Here is a 5,712-nt window from a genome sequence, read left to right as displayed (position 1 = left end):
ATTTAGTGTTTATGCATAATACATGTTATCAATAGCTTTTTTTAACAAATTCTTTATGCAAAAGTGTTTAAAAAAATGTTTCCTATCCATTTATGTGTGTATTTTTAGCGTATCTTAGTGTATCTCCGATACGATACGATACCCTCCGATACGTATCTTAATTTTGACCGATCGATACGACGATCGATACCGATACTTTAATCCTTGGTCGTATCAAGGGTATTTCGGCCTTCTACAATAGAGGGGGAGAGAGAAAATAATGCACCTTAATAGTTAGATTCTCTTTATCTAAGGCGAAGAAAAGTTTAATCATTGTCCTCTTGCGCAGCCCACTGCATAGTGTATAAATCAATGGGAGGCCTCATGGAGGCATCTGGGTGAGGGGGCAGTGTGATCTTTTCATGCCCACATGTGTCTGTGTGTAGAGCCACGCAAGTAGGTAGGTTTGTTTTTGTTGGATATACGATGTCTTAAATTCCATATGTGACAAAAGTGGACTGAAATTCTAGAGGATCGTAGGGTATTTTGTAAATTTTTCATATAAGGTTTCGTTATATATTTGTAACAAGGTTTTCGTTCTCTGTAAGTAAACTGAAAGAGGTGTGAGGAAGAACGCTATAACCCTATTCTCCATTAATAGTGAAGGAGGATCTTATCTCATCGAACACATAGGCAATCTTGTCAAATCTCGTAAATCTACGTGCATTATGTGATTTCTTGTTCTTATTTTTTCATTCATTTTCTACATTGTTTTAGGGTTATATTTCTACACTCTTCTAGAAAAAATTATTAAACTATGAGAAAAAGACATCATACATGATTCTGAATTACATCAGTCATTAGGACACACTATTAGGACATGGATTCCCACTAGGAGATTGACTGAACAAAGAGACTAAATATCCTAACACTAATTCAAAGGATATATTGGAACCAAATTGGCCCTCATGAATATTACATTGGCTAACCAATGAGGGCCTTTGTTAATTAAAGTCTGACTAGCTTTATCTAGCAAGTATATGTGCTTCCCAATTGGAGAGACAAAGAGGAATGTGGATAATCTGCATAGATTAATAGATGTGAAATAAGTGGTGCTTAGTTAACATATCAACTAAGACCGCAAAAAATTAGTCTATGGGATGCTTATAGTCCTAAACACACAGATTGAACTTTTAAATGGATAATGGATCCATAGTTTGCGCATTGCACTCCTCTTGCATCAAATTAGTCTTCTTTGCTTGTTACGTACGTATAACCCATGCATGCATAAACTAAGTAGAAGAATTTGATATAAGATACAGCTCTTCACATGAGCGGATATTGGCATAATGATAAGGTTGTTCTATTACGGTCTAATGATTATGGGATCGAATCGAAAAACAATCTCTCCGCAAAGCAAGATAATGCTATTGCATGCATATATATCCTGCTATCCAAGCCGTTAGCGCAGTTGGCTTGGAGGGGACACGGTACTCCATCTCAGGAAGCGAGGTCCCATGATAAAACTTTTGCCGTTGCACCTAACTTCTTGGGGCCACCGCATGAGAGTTTCCATCTCGAATTGATCCGGTCCTATGTAAGCAGTATCACAGTGACCCCAGAGACTAGTCGGGCCAAAGATCCAGACAGAGAAGACAAAGCTCATGGGCTTAACAGGGCCACAGAAGTGTACGCTCGCTAGCGTGCTACAACTAGCACTTTGAAGCCAGTTGAAAAACGGATGCACGCGACACGCGCGCAACGGCTTTCTCTGATAGGCTCGCTTCGCTTTTCAAGTGGAGTTCGTTGCCTCCCCACCCCTGCAACGCATTCCACTTGTGATCCTGGATGCAGTGGAGGATTTTGATAAATGCGCCCAACTGTTCCCCCATCCCTCCATAAGACCTTCTTTCTCTTTCCCCCATTGAGAAAGAGAAAGAAGAGAATCAATCATTTCTTCTCTTCTTTCATGTGAACAGCCCTATCTTGTATCGAAAGGTTTTTCGTGTTATATATCATGTTGAGAAACCTCCTATGTACCATACCATTTTGATACCTCCAAAGGGTGGTGCTCCTTATGATGCTACGGACGGCTGTCTGAAATGCAAGGGGGGTAGGGTATAAGAAAAAATTCTTCCTACCAAAGTAACTTTAAGAGAGAGAGAGAGAGAGAGAGAGAGAGAGAGAGAGAGACTTTTTAGGTCTTTATTTTCTACTAACCCCAGTGAAACCATTGGCCCTTGGCCTTAGGCTTTTTTCTTTGGTAGAAACCTTGGCCTTAAGCTTGCCCACAGTACAGAGCCTACGGACTTGGGTTTGCCCACAGTCCATGAAACCTTGAGCTCTGATAATTATTTGACTACATAAAGAAGGCTGGCACACATTTAAGTCCTCAGAGTACAATCATTGGTCTAACAAAAAAAAGGTATAATCATTATTTTAGAGAAATGGACAAAATGGTATTGTCAACAATTACATCACTCCTTGTTGGTTCAAGCTCAACATTGAACATTGGTGGTCCACTTTTGCCCATCTTGTTGCTCAACCACCTTAATACTGCAATCAAAATCTCAGAAAATGCAACTTTTAGACGACTTAAGAGAGATTGACTATGTTATACATTATTATCTGATTGTTGATTAAACTTACATTGCCCACCTATTCAAGATCCAGTTTGAACACTCAAAAAGACTAAAAATATTTATAAATAAATAAATATTAATAAAATAAAATTATAAAGGTAGAAGAAAAGATAATTAATATTCTTTTACTCTTTAATCGTATAGTTTTATAAAAGACGAGAAACTAAAATGACGTAGAAAATAATGGAATTTGTAAACAATCAATCACACAGTCTATAAGGATTTTCGTAGTTTGGTAAAATTACCTAAGTCCATGGTGAGATAAAATTTACTTTTCTATCAATAGAGACTAGGGTTAGAGTTGTTAGTCCTCACATCTCTCTCTCGCTCAGATTGATTACATAGGACGAACCCTCATTACAAATTTATAACCAAAACCTATACAAATAGTTTATCGAAATACCACTAATTACTGGTATATAGGTGGTAGAAGGTATGTATAAGGGCCTCAGAGAGAGAGAGAGAGAGAGAGAGAGAGAGAGAGAGAGAGAGAGAGAAGCATTACCCTTCTGCTTTGTCCACCAAAACTTTTTAGCTTTGTGTACCCAATTGCACCCACAAAGAATCCTATCAAAACTGCTTATTTAATTTTAGAGAGCAGTTTCCAACATAAATTGAATCTTATCAAACCCATCTTAATCCTAAGGGGTCTCCTTTCTAAAAGGAAACTTTACATTTTCTCCCTCCATTGCTCATTATTCAATACCTGAATCTCCCGATACAATTTTCTATTGCGGATTTCATAACAAAGAGGATAAGCAACTGATGATTAATCAGTGACACAACGTGGCCCAGCCATAAAAGCCCATAACGCCCACCATCATGGTGTGCTTGCCATTGCATTATATTTAATTCTAGGAAAAAGGTTGGGTATGTTGTTGGGGTATTCGGGGTATGTTATCGGTATATCATAAGGTAGCACCAACTATATCTAATTGTTTATCTTCCTTTTTCCTTTTTTGAAATGACCTCCTGCTTTTCTTATATGATATCTCATCTAGTGCTCCTATTGGTGCTGTCTATTATTTTATCAAACCTTTTTCATATCTCTCCCACCACCTCCCCAAAAAAAAAAAAAAAAAAAAAGGATAAATTAACTTGAGATATCTGACATGTTTAAGGTACCTAGTGTATAAAAAGTTATGTTTAGGGTGATTGAAGCACAAATAGTGTCCGAAGATATTAACATATGATGATATAAGATAAAAATACATAAAATTTTTATATTTATATAAAAAATCCAATTAGAATGAAATGGTTGATCAAATCATGTTTTCACATTTTCTTACCATTGATTTGGATCATTTCTGTTCATATAGTAATTAGATAACGACAAATGTTTGTAGTCTCATCTAAGATTGCACAATCTATAGCTTTGAAAAGATTTTAATTGAAACGAAAGGATAATGTAATGTTTAATTATTTTAAATGTTTGATTTTGATTGTTGGTCATTCATCAATTAGTGTTTTAAATCATGGAAAACAAGATTATATAACCTAACCTAAGATCAGACTATCTAAAAGCTTAGAAAAGATTCTAATTGTAATAAATATAATTCAACAATTAATTTTTTTTAAAAAGGAAAATTATCTTTGAGCAAGCAACGTAGACTATGTCTCTTCATAATTTTTTTGAGCAAAGAAAAGATAAATAGAAAAAAAAAAAAATCTAAACGGGCACGTAGGCTAAACCACTTGTTCAAAGAACCTTCTCCTATTTCTTAAAAACTAACTGAATGGTAACGATACAAATCAAAGATCTGTGAATTTTTTTTATGATTAAAATGCTACATATATGATCATGGTCCAAGTCAAAAATATATTTTTTTATTGAATCATAGATTTTTTCAATTAAATGGAATTTAATAGATAGAGAAACTTAAAGTATTTTGGTCATTTCGTCCTCTGTTAACATGTACTAACATTGTGTGTGTTTTGGGTACTCTAGACATCGGTCATTTCTAAATGTTATTTACCTTAAACATAAATACACTTTAGAAAAAAAAGCATAGAGAGGACCAATTGGTATATATCAGTATCAATCCATAGAAGACATGGTTTATGTATGCACAAAGAATCTATTATCCTACAATATTTGGGATAAAAAAAAAAACACATTGTTAAGTTGTACAATGTATGTTAATGTCTCCATGTATCTATCCCTTTTTACCCTCCTACAAAATGATGTATCTGCCCCCAATTATAGGATGAGGAAGACATATATAGAGAGACGCTAGCATACACTATATGCTGTCGCCGCGAATTCAATCCCTTTCTTTATATTTTTTCTTATAAAAATAGAATTTGATAATTTGCAAGTACATCTCAACTTTGAAAACATTTTAGTGGTTATGGGACTTTGTTGAATACCTCTGAGTCTGATAAAAGAAAGGATCAGAGTGATTGGAAGAGATTCATCTGAGGGAAATCTAGATTTTGAATGTGCTATTCATTTACTTGGAATTTGGAAACAACTAGTGGTTTTGAGATTCTTTCAAAGTACCTTTCAATTGTTATGTGATGAGTTAAAAGGAAAAGACGGTATTTTGGTCCAAGAAGCAATCTGTCGAAGTCATGGTTTAAGGGGCGTAGGCCTAACTTGTGAAGACATGGGTTAGTCACGTGTCGACCGACACTTGGCACGCTCTAAACACCCATCTCGTGTGTGCCTGCTCCATGCCCATTTATAACGTTCCCTTTTCTTGTGTCTTTCTCTTTCATATTTAAACGGTTTAACCCAAAAAAAAAAAAAAAAAAAATCATGGGATGCGTTAAAGGGAACATTGTAGTCCATTGCGTAAGCCACAAACCACCCTTTTTGTCTGAACATTTTAGTTGAGGAAAGGATAGGGAAGGGAAGGGTAATTATTATTATTATTATTATTTTTTTTTTTTTGTAAAATATAATCCAAACCCCAATGATATATTTGTATTCTTTTCTTTTTGGAATAATAATAAAAAAAAAATTACAGAAATGTTCACTTTTAATAAAATATTTGCATTTTCCTTGTAGTTAAACAGAGCTAAAACAAAAATATGATTGTAATAAGAGTTGGTGAAAATTCTTGTTTATACTTTTTTTTTTTTTTTT

This window comes from Macadamia integrifolia, chromosome 6, assembly GCF_013358625.1.
Source record: "Macadamia integrifolia cultivar HAES 741 chromosome 6, SCU_Mint_v3, whole genome shotgun sequence".
In the NCBI taxonomy this organism is placed as follows: Eukaryota; Viridiplantae; Streptophyta; class Magnoliopsida; order Proteales; family Proteaceae; genus Macadamia; species Macadamia integrifolia.
Note: the sequence above shows the minus strand (reverse complement) of the source record.